At 50.9% G+C, this 14,173-nt stretch overlaps 1 protein-coding gene across 1 annotated transcript in view; it reads left to right on the plus strand.

Moving 5' to 3' along the window:
* The window catches only part of LOC144818685 (dynein axonemal heavy chain 6-like), a 1,395,111-nt gene that overhangs the window by 846,225 nt on the left and 534,713 nt on the right, over nucleotides 1-14,173 (plus strand). The window lies entirely within an intron of this gene.

The following is a 14,173-nucleotide window of genomic DNA, read 5'->3' on the forward strand; positions in this document are numbered from 1 at the left end:
GCAGCCTTCCTAATAACAACGTGATAGGGTGCCACATCCCTAGAAGGAGCATCAGAAGCCGAAGGTAGACCCCACTCAGGAGAGAGCTCCAGACCACTAGCATCACGAAGGTCTTCAAAATCATCATCATGATCAGGAAGCTCACCTTCTTCCACATCTGAATCTTCATCTTCCCTTTGTTCAAGAAGACGCTGAGCCCTTCGTCTCGACCACTCCAATCGAACCGAAGTCGACGGACCCGGTAACGACTCCGACGGAGCCGGTTCCGACGTCGAGTGAGGAGCTGGGGCAGCTGGAAGACGAGACCCACGGATTGGCGTGGTACCTTGATCCAAACTACGAGGTCGATCCGGAGTCGGCGAAGCCGCATGCGGAGTCGAAGACCTCGGCGGAGCCGTACCGAGCCAAGGTGTAAGAGGCGCCGGCATAAAAGGCATAAATGGAGCTGGGGCGTACGACTGAGGAATGCCCAAATTGTACGATAATGGACCCATGGGACCAACAGGTGCTCCAGCGGGGTACATCGCCCTGGAATACACTCCAAACATCGCATTGAGAAAATGCGAGGGGTCCTGACCAGGACCAGGAAAGGGAGGGTACGAACCTACCGGATGTTCTAACGGAGGTCGTTCCGACACCTGTTCACTCTGACCTTCTGGGTCCACAGGAGTCTCCATCGGAGCCGGAGTCTGAGGAATTACCTCTTCTTCCTCTTCATGTTCCGAAGGATGTAAAGATACCGGATCCGGTTCCGGTTCCGGAGTCGGAGAACCTTCGATTGACAAAGCAGGAGAAGGAGGAACAAAGTCCTTATGGTGTTTGCGAGACTTTTTCTTTGAATCAGAAGATTCCTTCCCTGAATGATGTCTTGAACTGTGCTTCCTCCTCTTGTGCTTTCTCCTCGAGGAGCTCGAAGCGTGACCCGAAGCCGACTTGGATCCAGACCTAGATCTCTCCCTGGACCTCGACTTCGCTCTGGATCTGGACTCCGCTCTGGATCTCGAACCCGCTCTGGATCTCGACGCCGATCTCGACGTCGATCGAGACATATGCTTCGACTTCGAGCGTCTCGACGTTGACCTCGAAGATCTTCCAGTATCCTGTCCTTTTACCTTCGCGAGAAGTAGCTTTGCTTCACGCTCACGAAGCGCCTTTGGGTTCATTTTAAAACAGGAAATACAGTTCTTAACGTCGTGATCCGAACCAAGACACCACAAACAATCCTTATGTGGGTCAGTGATAGACATCATGCGGGCACAAGACCTACATTGTTTAAATCCTGTCTTCCTCGACGACATCCTCTGATGAAGAATTAAGTCGCAAAGGAGAAACAGTGACAATAAAATAACAGCTAGATACTAAGTATCGCAGAAGATCCCGAAAACCGTTAGCGTCGAAGACGCGGAAAAAAGGGAACTGATGTCATCACGCCGGCGTGGGCCTGATAAGGGGTCGGTGACGTCAGACGGAGTCGCGCGCGATGCCGTGCTCCTGTGACGTCGTCCACGTCGGCGTGCTATGAAGAAAATTTCCGAACGTTGCTGATGCAAGGGGGATATTCACAAGGTGAGGAATCCACACGGCAGATGTATCTATCAGAATTCCAGGGTTGAATGTACCCAATCTATTAAGGGGTTATGTGTACGAAGCCAGGGTAGTCCTAACAATACAGGAAATTGAGGAGATTGAATCAGATCAAACTCTAAGTATTCTCTATGTCCTTGAGTCAACTCTAATTGCAAAGTCACGGTATGGTGAGTAATAGGCCCTGATTTTAATACACTACCGTCTATGGTGGTGACCTTCTCCCAAACCTCTTTTGGCCTATGATCAATATCGTGAATTTGTGCCCAGTCCTTGTCCATGAAATTCCCTGTGGCCCCTGAGTCTACCATGATATGAACATCCAATTCTTTGTTTTCCCAAGTTAAAGGAGCAGATAAAGAAAAATGTCTGGTATGATCCTTCCTGGTTTCAATAGATGAGACAATAAAACCTGGATAACCCGAGGTCCCAGTCTCACAGGGCCTCGGTCTCTCTAGTTTTCCGACCTCTTGAGCTGCGTGGGTTTAGTAGGGCAAGTCCTTAAAAAATTACCTGACTTACCGCAGTAGAAACACAATTTATTGTCTCTTCTACGTTGTCTCTCTTCTGGACTCAAAGGACCTCTTATTGTACCTATTTGCATGGGTTGTACGTCTTCTACTGTCTTTTCGGTTTCCGTTCTTTTTTCTCTAAAGACATAGCCCTTAGTGTCAGATCTTCCTCTTTCCCTTTTTCGTTCTTGAATTCTATGGTCTAACTCAACCACTAAGTCTATGAGTTCTGGACACCTTTCTGGTGGATCTACCACTTGTGCTAATGCGTCTTTGAGGTAATCTCTTAAACCCTTGTAAAACAGGGCTCTACGTTTTTCTTCTGGCCAACCTGCCTCTGCCACTAATCTATGAAAGGAGGTAACATATGTGGCGAGTTCCTTAGTTCCCTGCTTCAAAGATAACAATTCTGTATCTGCAGAATGCGTGAATGTGTGTTTATCAAATAACTTCCTTAATTCCCGTCTCAAGGCCGTATAGTCTTGTAATAAAGGATCATTCCTCTCAATCAGGGGTATTGACCAATTAGCCGCTGGCCCTCCTAAATATGAAATGATAAAGGCGACTTTAGCTTGGTCGGTAGGGAAACAACTGGCTTTACACATAAAATGTAGTTGGCACTGACTAATGAAAGCGGCGAACCTAGCTGTGTCGCCTAGAAAACGTTCAGGCGGGGCTAAAGGAATAGTCTGGGGAGTTGATACATGTATGACAGGAGAAGAAGTACTGGGACCAGCCCTTCCTAGATCAGGGTCCGTCCTTCTTTCTCTTTGTAATGCATCTACTCGAGTTGTCAAAGCTTGGGTTTCCAACTGTAAATTCCCAATCATATTGGCTAAATCCGCTAATGTTACTTGGTTCAGCTCCATGACACTCGGGCAGAAAAAACAGCGTGGGCTTCGCGTTCTGTAAGGATCCAAGTGTAGTCTCTGCAGGAGTGTCCTGGAACTGAAGACAGACCCAACCCCTCCTTCCTACACCTATTGCGTCTATCAAACTCTAGACCAGAAAGAGGGTGACGCAGCGATGCGGAAGTGACGCGACGAAGAGTAGTGCACTAGAACGCGAAGCACCGCACTAAGGAGAAGTCAGGCTTTTACTGTTGCCTGACCTCCTCGCACATGCGCGATACGAAGCGGCCATCTTTGTTACTAAACGGGAATTGGCAGGCGTGACACCCTCTCACATAAAACCAAGCACTCTACCTCCAGGATTGTCGAGGTCTGCCTTAGGAATGGCTTATAGGTGTATATGTGTCTATATATGTATATAGATATAGGTATACTATATCTAAGTAAAGGGTGTTTACACCACCTTACCCTGGCTGTAAGAACGGACCTGTGGTGTCAGTTTGGAAGGCAAACCGGGGGTGGCACAATACATGCTGCAGCCCTTGGTTGGCCTAGGGTGCACCTATGCCCTAGGTACCTATGGTACACTATGAAGGGGCTCACAAGGGTGACCCAGTAACCAATCTGGTATGTACCTAAAGTACATGGTATCAATTTAGAGAGAGAACTGCTAGGCTGTGGGCCTGATTAGCAGCACCACAGCCATACTAAAGTCGAAAAACCAGAGAATCACAGTAAAAAGTGGGGGTAACCGTAGGAAGCAGACCCTACTCCCGTACACCTCCTCTCGTGTTCTTGCTGTAGGATTGGTTCATTCAACAACAATTATTTACCTTCTGTACAGCTTAATTGCAAAACACTTTTGTATGTCAAACCACTGCATTGGATGCAATATATTCAGGGGCTTATTTATGAGCCCTTGCAACACTTCTACTCCGCTGGTGCGTCACTTTTTGTGACGCACCGACAGCATAAAAAAAGCAACCTGTTGCACCTTATTTACAAAGTGACGCATCTAGGCAGATGTGTCACTTTGTAAACCCCTGCGCCACATTATACCTACATCAGGTATAATATATGCAGGGTGGGCGTTCCCCCACATAAAAGCCTTGTAGAAGTGCCGCATTGAAATCTATAAGATTTTAGTGCGCTACTTCTAGGACACTATTGTGCCAAAACCTTACGCCTGCCTCATGGCAGGCGTAAGGGTGACGTAAGGGTGACGTAAGGGTGACACAGTGCATTACGGATAGGACTCCCCCACACATTGCTGGAGTTGGATAAGGAAGGTCTCTGTAAGCCAATACTCTCAAGCCTGTTTAGCAGTTGCTAGTTTATTCTAATCCATACTAACCTGATCAGGATCTTATGCTTGAAGAAAACGTTTCTTAACTCAAAAAAATAGTTATTCTGCAAAGGTCCTCTCTCTAGTTTATATGATAAGCAACCATAAACATCCTCATTCACGCATGAAAAGTGGCATATCACTACAAGGGCGACCTTCCCGCGGATAGACCCATGGCATCTCAAGGACGATTCCATAGTAGACAAGTTGAGAGAAGGCTCTTAGTTGTATTTTGAAGAAAACCGGGTTTGGTCGATTCCCAGGTCATCCTGTGGGAAGCTTTCAAGGCTGTCTTGAGGGGCCAGGTCCAGGCGCTGATAGGGGCCCAGAAGAAGGAAGGTGGGGGGTCCCCTTCGGTGAACCACAGTCACAAGCTTTGCCTCAAACAGTGAGAACTTTGTTCATTGGCGGAGGGTGAAGCGCAGACCTTATCCCTGGCTGTGCAACACCGGATTTACGATGCAGGGGATAAAAGTATGAAATTGCTAGCCTGGTTGGAACGAAGAGATCGGGAGCGCTCCTGGATTGCGGAAGTAAGGAACCAGTTGGGAAACCTGGTTTCGTCGGGCGTCGACTTAGCGGAGGCCTTCGCGTCCTACTATGAGGCGGTGTACACTCCTGTATGCACCAGATCCAAATCAGACTGTGAGGAGTTCCTTCGAGACTTCGCGCTTCCCACGCTGTCTCAGGAGCAGGCTGACAGCCTAGAGGTGGACCTCACGGTCCTGGAACTGGGTGAAGCCCTTAACGCGCTCTGGGCTGGGAAGGCGCAGGGGCCCAATGGGCTCCCAGTAGAAATATACAAACCGCAGGCCAGTGTCGTGATAGATCACATGAGAGGCATGTTCCTTGAGGCAAGGCAAGAGGGGGTGCTCCCGCCGGATTAGCCGGAGGCCACAATTGTGGTCATACATAAGGCCAGGAAACCAGCGGACCTTTGTTCCTCATACCGTCCCATCTCACTCTTGGCGACGCTTCTACTTGCTTTCCTGCATGATGAGGTACATATCCACCATTACGGATTCATGCCCCATAGGAGTACACAGCATAACTTGAGGCTCCTCTTCGGGGTGTTGTACATGACTAAAGACGTGGGCGACACCCAGGCGGCCTTGATGGCGCTGGACGCCTCAATGGCCTTCGATAGCATTGAATGGCTGTATCTGTTCATGGTCCTGCAACGACTGGGTTTTGGGCCGGTTTTCTGTAGTTGGGTGCGTCTGTTGTAGGAGAGGCCTGTGGCAAGGGTGAGAGTGAACTGAGTTACGTCTCGGTGTTTTCCCTGGGGCGCGACACAAGGGAGGGGTGCCCCCTATCCCAGCTCCAGGTTATTAATGACTGGGTCCACATGGAGGACTTGGAGCCGGCCTATAGGGTGGACAGGTACGCCATGCCGGATGGCAATTGCGAACCTCTTCTCTATTCGCGTAAGCATCGGAGTGACTTGCCTTCACATACAGGGGTGGTACTGCAGTGCTGGTGGGAGGCTAATAAATTCCTGGGATGGACAGATACTATAACAGGCAGAACACCGCTCTGGTTCGGGGACCAGTGGAGGGAGGTGAAGAGAGGTGAAGAGGCTCACTGGCTTTAAGGACTGGAAGTTGATTGGAATCGAATACCTTGGGGATATTTGGAAGGGGGGGATCCCTAAGATCCTTCGAGTACCTAAAAAAGGAATACCAGATGCATGACTCACAACATTACCATTGCCTGCGTCTCTCTCACGCTTTGCGCACCCACATCCCATTAGTGACTTCAATTTCAGAGTACTCACCAATGGAAGACAGGCTCCTGCTTGACCCCATCTTGGAGAAGCCCACAGCAACCATTTACCGCAAATTGATTAATAAAATGCCTGATCCCCTGCTGTCTGTGTTGGCTAAATGGGAAGTGGATATTGGTAGCTTAGAAGACGAAGATTGGCAGGACGCCCTGCAGAGCCCACGGGAAATAGCGGTGCGGGTCCGGTTTCGGCTGGTTCAGTTTAAAATCTTGCACCGGGTTTACTACCCACGCACACACCTGTTTGCGTGGGGCAGAAGCCAGTCTCCTCTGTGTGAGAGGGGTTGCCAGGAAGAGGGAACGTTCTTTCACATTCTCTGGGACTGTCCCAACATGGTTCCTCTCTGGACCAGGGTGGCTCGCACTATGGAGATAGTCGTGGGTTCGTCAGTCCCGGCAGAACCAAGATGGTTTTTACTAATGATTAAAGGCCCGACAGACTGGTCGAGGTATAACGAAATCTGGCTGCCTTAGCGGCAGGGGTGGCCAAAAGGAACGTAGCCAGGAGCTGGGGGCGCAGGAGGCACCACAATGGGACCAATGGTGCCGAGATTTAGACTGGTGTCTTGGGGCGGACGAGCCAGGGCCAGGAGGTGTGTGAGGAAATGGAGGAAGATCTGGGGTCCTTGGCGGAAGTACCGGGGAGCAGGGGGGAAAACGGGAGAGGTGTGATATGGGTGATGACGCCTCGATAATGTATGATTTACCCTTGATTGTACAATGTTCTGCTAAAGATTTCAAGAATATTGAGCACTGCGATGTATTTTGTGAATCTGTGAGCAATGTTAATAAAAAGATATATAAATAAAAAGTGGCATGGGGGGGCGGAGCTTGCCGGCAACCGCAATGGCCGCATAGACCCGGAGCTCCTCTCGGCGGTACAGACATATCCTTAAAATATCCTACATCAGCCACAGCTGCAACGCGCCACACCTTCTCTCCTGCCCTACGGAGGGAAGCGACGGGCCGTGAGAGTCCTTCGCTGCAGTGCCAACCCGGAGTCCCGGAGAACGACGCGAAGGCAGGGAGGTGCCGCGGTAGGCTGGTAAGCCGCGACCTTGATTGAAGGTGAGGCCCGCACGACGTAACTCCACGTGCGGCCTCAGAGGGACGCCTTGCCGGAAGTGCGGCGGAATTGCCCGAGCCACCCAACATTGGTACAGCCCCCTGATTCTGGCACACCGCCCAGACATTAAGGTGACTGCACGTAGCTGCCGGGGCCCCCGGGGGCAAGGATTGTGCTTCTCAGCTGCCGTGGAGTAGTATTTGCCGAGTGAGGCGGTGACTGCCGGAGAGTCCCCGGGAGGGCCTGACCACACGGGTTGCGTGCGGAAGTCTGGGGCCACTGTGGGTCCGTATGTGAGGGCACAAGTGTCGGCACCCTTGTGAAGAGGACTGAGGTTGCAGTGGAATTCCTGCTGGAACCAGGGCTGGCGAGCTGCGCCTGCGAGTGAGGACGGAGGCCACGTCCATGCGGCCTGCGGTGCACCATCTACACAGCGACAACGCAGCAACGGCCCTAGATGGAGTCTGGGCAGGTGCGCTGAGCTGCCCACTGAGGTAGGGCCTCTCGCAGTGTTGCATGGAACACTACACTGGCAGCAGATGATAGTGCACACCTGGTATTAAGAGTAAGTTGGTCAGGAGCCCTTTCTGCACTGTTTCAACGCGGCCGCAATAACGCCACCCATCTCGGAACTGCAAACTTGGCGGTGGGGTGGCCTTCTGCTGATAGTGCGCTCTGATAGCGAACTGATCCTGCGTCCTGGCTCGAGCGCGTGCAGGTCGATCGGCTAGGGTTACTGCCACGGTCCTGGACTTCACTACGCTACAGAGAGCTGCCCTGGAGCTACGGAGTTGGCTTGAACTTAACAGGGCATAAACAAGAGTGACACACTGCTACCGGCCGCCCTCCCAGAAGCTCTGCAGGACTCGGAGTACATTCTGCCTCGAGGTACCTTTTTGGCGTCGCGAAGGGTGGAGACACTCCCGGCGCCCAGTAGGATGGGTCGAAGGGACAAGACACAGACAAAAATTTTGTTCGAACAGCAGCGTTCTAAGTCGCAGGATGCTGCACACTCGAAGAATGATGCGCCGCAGGAGGGTGCAGGCGACACAGGAGATTCCGACATAAAATCCATGCTGTTAGCTCTCTCATACCGAATGGACAGGATGGCCGAAAGGATTGATAAGCACGCCGAAAGATTAGATATGTCTGAGCGGAGGCTAACGGAGGTTGAGGAGGCGCATACAGAACTGAACACTGATCATAAAAAAATTAAGAAATTGATGCAGGCCCTACAAGACAAGACAGAGGATTTGGAGGCGCGGTCTCGGCACTGCAATCTAAGGATCACGGTCTTTCAGAAACTACTCAGACAGGGAATATGGAGAGGTTTGTAGAAAAATTGCTAATCGCCCTATTGGGTGAAGAAATCTTTTCCTCGATGTTCGTGATTGAGCGTGCCCACCGCTCCCTGGGGCCACGACCTAAGCCGGGGGCCCCCCCGCGCCCGATCATTGCCAAAGTACTTAACTACAGAGACAGAGGCGCGGCTCTCCGCCAAGCCAGAGACAAACAGTCGCTTCAATATGAGGGTTCGCAGATCTCCATATACCCGGACTTCACCGCCAGAGTGCAGAAGCTCGTAAACACTTTGCCCCATACAAGAAGCAGCTCAGAGACTTAGGCTTGGATTACGCGATGCTGTATCCTGCAAAGCTGAGAGTCAACAGGCAGGGACACTCTCACCTGTTCACGGACACCCGTGCCCTACAGAAGGCTCTGAAAAGCTGGTCAAAGGACAGTCGAAGGAACTCGGATGAGCCAGGTGACGAGACAGGGGGGAGCAGCCGGCTTGACGAGCAGCAATGACTGTCCGTTTACAGCGGTGTCCAGGAGGCGGTGAGGTAAAGGGGTAGTACCCCACGGAGAGTTTCTTTTTGTCTGTTATAGAAGTTTATACTTAAAGGGTACTCTCCACAGCGAGTATATGGGTCCCAAGGCGCACTACGCGCACGGGTGTGGTATTGTAGCTACACACTCTAGATGGCAGTACAGTGTTGTTGTTCTGTTATGATTGTTCATGTATTGGGGGTATTACGAAATGTATGCAGATGTTCCTTTTCGTTACCCTACGTCAGGAAATACGTGACAAGCGTCCCCCCAGGACGGCTGATGTTTAATATATACCGCAGTGGGCAGTGGGTTTCATGACTTTGACGCAGTGCGCACTCGCACTGTTTGTCGAAAGCATGGCGACCTCGGCCCCAGTGCTCAATGCTCCCATTGGACTCCCAGGAGTTCGAATTGTTCAGGGTGGGTAAGAGAGGGGGGGGGGGGATTGGGTTCGGCAAGGCCAGGTTGTGGGAGGTCTGCTGTGGGAGGGGGCGGGTACGTTTTGGTTGTTGCTGCTTAGTTGTGGGGGGGAGGGGATTGCCTTGTTGTTCGCATACACTTCAGACTCAAGATTTGCGTGTTGCCCTCACACATGAGATACACATACAATGTGCAGATGGCGAATACAGCTGACACTGCCACGGGAGATACCTCTACTCAGGTTCGGGCCCTCACATGGAATGTACGGGGCCTAAATGACCACCGTTATCTTCCGAAAGTGTTGAATTTTTTGCAACGACATAGGATGGATTTAGCCATACTACAGGAAACCCACCTCCCGCTTTCGAGTCGGATGCTACACAGCAGGGGTCTTAAGGGCAATTTCACGGGAGCTGGCTTTACTACACACCCCAGGGGTGTGCTCACATGGGTGAATCCTAACTCAAAACTGACGCAGACTCTTCTACAGTCAGACCCTGGGGGCAGGTTTGTTATATCTCGCTGTAAAGGCCAGGCGCTAGACTTGATAGTTGTTAATGTCTATGGCCCGAACTTTGACTCCCCAGACTTCTATTGTAACCTAGCAAGAGCACTTCGACCCTATTCTACTTCGCAAATACTTTGGGGGGGACTTTAACTTAGTCTTAAATCCTGCCCTAGACAGGTCGGGGGGTCCCACACGCAGGCCATCGGCAGCTGCACAGGCTCTATTAGCTGAGTTCACTGGGCTAGACCTGGAAGTTGTGTGGAGATACAAACATCAGACACAGGGCGCATACACACATTATTCGGCATACCACGACATCCATACCAGAATTGATTATTGGCTGGCGTCCTCCTCTCTGATGGGGAACATTAAGACCTGCATAGTCTTGCCACGCACTCTTTCAGACCACTCGCCTCTTTTGTTGGTAATAGTGACCCCGGTGAAATTGATACCTCCGTTCACGTGGCGCTTCCCTCCTTATTCACTACTTGATCCAGTATTTAGAGGTGAACTGGCTGAGGAGATTGACGTCTTTTTTTTAGGCTAACGTGGGTTCGGTGGATGATTTTAAGATGGTGTGGGAGGCCTTTAAGGTCTACATAAGGGGCATAGCTATGTCTAAGCACTCAAGTGTACTGAAAGCTATTCGGCAGAGACTGAGGGCGATAGAGGGGCGCCTGGCGGTGCTGGAGGGGCTTCAGCGAAGTGCCTCGGAGCCGGCGGTGACGAAGGAAATACAAACTTTGAAAGCTGAATATAATGAGGAAGCAGATAGGGAAGTCCAGCACATGGGGAAATATGCGACTACAAGAACCTATGGTGAGGGAGAACGGCCTAGCTCACCCCTGGCTAGAATTCTGAAAGGCAACAGAGGGAAACCCCTGATTACTGAGTTGAAATCCGCAGATGATCGGATACTAACTGATGACTCTGAGATAGCGAACAGGTTCTGGAGTTATTATTCTGACCTTTACTCCTCCAAAGGTGGTAACCTCTCATTAGAAACCACAGACTATTTGGAACATATAGATATGCCCCAACTCACGAATGCTCATCGTGAGTTCCTTATGGCACCAATTGAAAAAGATGAAATACAGGAGGCGCTAGCGAGCATGCGATCCGGCAGCGCTCAGGGCGCGGATGGGCTCACTGTGAGCTTCTATAAAGCCTTTAGTGACAAACTGATCCCACACCTGTCCATGCTATTTGACGATCTCTGTGAGAGCGGTAACATGCCGAGCTCCATGCGGGAAGCACTGTTAATCACAATTCTAAAACCAGGAAAGGCACACGACGAATGTAGCTCCTACAGACCTCTGTCCCTACTGAACGTGGACGCTAAGCTCTATGCAAAGGTGCTGGCTACCCGGCTGGCTCTTCTTGCCCCTAAGCTAGTTGCACCGGAGCAGGCGGGGTTCATCCCTAGTAGGAACCTGACTTATAATATTCGCACAGTCCTAGGTACGATACAGCACGTGAAGCCAGATGCGCAAGCCGTTGCAGTCTTCTTAGACATGGAGAAGGCTTTCGATTCTGTAGAGTGGTCGTTTATGAGACAGGTGTTACAGCGGTTGGGTTTGGGCTCACCATTTCTGCAAATGCTAGGTGCGCTGTACCACGGGCCGACTGCCAGGGTCCGAGTGGGTGATCAGGTGACAGACCCATTCCCTATCAGCAGGGGCACCCGGCAGGGTTGCCCACTTTCCCCTATTTTGTATGCGCTGGTTGTGGAACCACTGGCCTGTGCACTGAGAGAATATCACGGTAATGAGGGTATTGGTTTTCCGGCATATCGAATCGTGGTATCGACTTATGCAGATGACACCCTGCTATATGTCCGCAACCCGGAACAGAATCTGACGTCTGTGCTCGGAGAGGTGGTACGTTTTGGAGCACTTTCTGGACTCAGGGTTAAATGGTCGAAGTCGCTGGTTTTCCACCTTACAGCGGCTACTACACGGTTTGACATGGATTTCCCTCTGAAGTGGTCACAAGACCTGGTTTGGTACTTGGGAGTCCGAGTTCATGCTGACCCTGAGATTTTAATGAGAGAAAATTACGGCACTGCCTTTAGCAGACTGGAGGATGATGTAGAGGCCTGGTGCAAGCTTCCGCTAACCATCATGGGGCGCATAGCTATTATGAAAATGGTGGTGCTGCCACGGTTCTTATTCCTGTTTCACGCTATCCCGATGGTGCTATCGAAGGTCTTCTTCCAAACGCTGACACAGCTCATGGTTAGGCTGGCATGGGCTGGTAAGCAGCCTAGAGTAAGATGGTCTCTCCTCACATTGCCGTACGACATGGGTGGGTTAGGCACTCCAGACTTCGAGCTTTACTATAGTGTCGCGCAAGCCGCCCACCTCCACACGTGGATTCGTAGAGATCCATACATTCCTCACGTGCGGATGGAGAGTGTGTTTGCGGACACAATACCACTTCCTGACACGATTTTCAGATCGTCTGACCGCAGAACGGGTATCCTTGACTCCATAATCGCTACAAACCACGCCTGGCACTCCCTATTACAGGCCCGATGTGGCGCACTGTTATATTAGCCTAGCATGCCACTGGACTGGGCCCTGTGGCTATTGCCTGTCCGGGAGAAAGGAGTGGTCCAAGCATTATCTGCTTTGGGCATCTGCACGGTAGGTGACTTATTCCTGGACGGAACCGCTAAAACCTGGGAGCAGGTGGTGGTGAATAGTGGGGCTGCATCGCAGTTATGTAAATTCCAATTTCACAGAGTGCGCAGCGCCCTTTTGGGCCTGCTGGGACCAGATTTGGTGGAGCTACCGGAAGTTCCGGAATTGACCTACGTCATTAAGACGGAGTCCCCGCTTAAATTGTTGACTAACCTATATAAGAAAGCTGTGACTGCCAAAGGTCAACAACTTGTAAAAGCCAGAGTGGCCTGGCAGAGAGACCTACAAACCGCAATTGATGACGACATGTGGTGATATTGCTGTGCTAATACTCAGAAACTTTCCCTGAATGGCAGACATAGACTAATCCACTTCAAGTTTCTCCAGAGAGTATATTACACCCCGGAAAGACTATGTAGATACGGTCTTCGTCAAATGTCGGAATGTGGAAGATGCCACGAGCCGATGGCTGATTTTATGCACCCGGCGTGGCGTTGCCCGGGGATTTCAGAATACTGGGAGGCGATCTTCACAGAGTTATGCACAATCCTAGAGCTGGAGTTGCCCCCGGACCCGGCGCTCACGCTACTTGGTTATTCCAGGGGTTTGCCGAGGACTGTCAGAAGAATCACTGATATGGGGCTATTGGTTGCCAGGCGAGTTGTGGCGCTCTGTTGGATGAGAGGGGGAAACATCCTTTACAGCGCAACTGTTACAACGCACTACCATTACGACGCAACCATTTCAACGCAAGTCATTACAACGCATTGCGCTGGGGGGCGCTCTAGGATAGGGAATAGTTTTAATTTACTATCCAACACCTTCCCTACCATCCACGGAGACTGGAGTTGCAATAGTAAATTAAACTATTCACTATTCAGGACCCCCCAACGCAAGTCGTTGTAACGACTTGCGTCGTAAAGGCATGCGTTGTAATAGCATGCGTTGTAATGACATACATCCGATGAGAGGACCACTCCCGATGAAGAAGCATTGTGCACATGATATGCTATACTGTTGTACACACTCTGAACACTACAGCGAGTTACCTCCGCCTAGTAGTCGTCCTAAGAACGTTTGGGGCCTTTACTGAACATATTTCAACGACAGGGGTGCGGAGGAGACAGTGGCGGAGGGTCTGGATGTAGAGGAGCAGCCGGTCAGTGCAATGCCCACAGTAGAGGCCGGCTTACCTGCGAGTTGCATAGCATTGCATGACGAGGAGGTCACAGTGGTCTAGAGGATTTAAGTGTGATGTATCCTACGCTGTGCTTACGATGAGGGCCACGTCCCTGTGGGTCACCTACACGGTCTTCTGACCTGTTTGGTTGGTTTGTTGCTCTATGCTTGATTGGCCCTGGAAGGGCAGGGAGCTCTAGATATTGGGCCACGAACAGAGTGGCGGAAGAGGTATGCGACACTGGGAGAGGGTGGGGGGGCTGTTGGGGTTCGACCTTAGTTGGTTATAAGTATTCAGATAGATTGTTGTCACAGAATGATAACTAAGATGCGCAGTGATGGCACACAAACATTACCAGGTAGTACTCCACGTACAGTTGTATAATACATTATGTTTCCGGATGGATTTCAACTGCCGGTTACACATTCAGACACATCTATTACA

The sequence above is a fragment of the Lissotriton helveticus genome, chromosome 2_1 (genome assembly GCF_964261635.1).
Source record: "Lissotriton helveticus chromosome 2_1, aLisHel1.1, whole genome shotgun sequence".
Lineage (NCBI taxonomy): Eukaryota > Metazoa > Chordata > Amphibia > Caudata > Salamandridae > Lissotriton > Lissotriton helveticus.